The sequence below is a fragment of the Aplysia californica genome, unplaced genomic scaffold (genome assembly GCF_000002075.1).
Source record: "Aplysia californica isolate F4 #8 unplaced genomic scaffold, AplCal3.0 scaffold00581, whole genome shotgun sequence".
Classification (NCBI taxonomy): domain Eukaryota; kingdom Metazoa; phylum Mollusca; class Gastropoda; order Aplysiida; family Aplysiidae; genus Aplysia; species Aplysia californica.
The window spans coordinates 43,086-43,787 of NW_004797851.1; the positions used below are offsets into that span (position 1 = coordinate 43,086).

At 50.7% G+C, this 702-nt stretch overlaps 1 protein-coding gene across 1 annotated transcript in view; it reads right to left on the minus strand.

Annotated features, from left to right (window-relative positions):
- The window catches only part of LOC101854822, a 62,205-nt gene that overhangs the window by 37,172 nt on the left and 24,331 nt on the right, over positions 1 to 702 (minus strand). The window lies entirely within an intron of this gene.

Consider the following 702-nt stretch of genomic DNA (forward strand, 5'->3'; position numbering starts at 1 on the left):
AGAGAGAGAGAGAGAGAGAGAGAGAGAGAGAGAGAGAGAGAGAGAGAGAGAACGAACGACATGAAATAGCTTTTTGAATGAAGGGTTTATCTTGGGAAACAACAAAATACGACCTCTTTCTGGTATCATCAACATGGTTTATTCATAGTGGAAATGGAAATCGATTCTGGCACATTACAGGATTGCTCTGGTATGGTCTATGGGTCTTTGGGGCACAGAGAGACCATGGTCTATGGGTCTATGGGGCACACAGAGGGAGACCATGGTCTATGGGTCTATGGGGCACACAGGGAGACCATGGTCTATGGGTCTATGGGGCACACAGAGAGAGACCATGGTCTATGGGTCTTCGGGGCACAGAGAGAGAGATCATGGTCTATAGGTCTATGGGGCACACAGAGAGAGACCATGGTCTATGGGTCTATGGGGCACACAGAGAGAGACCATGGTCTATGGGTCTTCGGGGCACAGAGAGAGAGATCATGGTCTATAGGTCTATGGGGCACACAGAGAGAGACCATGGTCTATGGGTCTATGGGGCACACAGAGAGAGACCATGGTCTATGGGTCTTTGGGGCACAGAGAGACCATGGTCTATGGGTCTATGGGGCACACAGAGGGAGACCATGGTCTATGGGTCTATGGGGCACACAGGGAGACCATGGTCTATGGGTCTATGGGGCACACAGAGAGAGACCATGG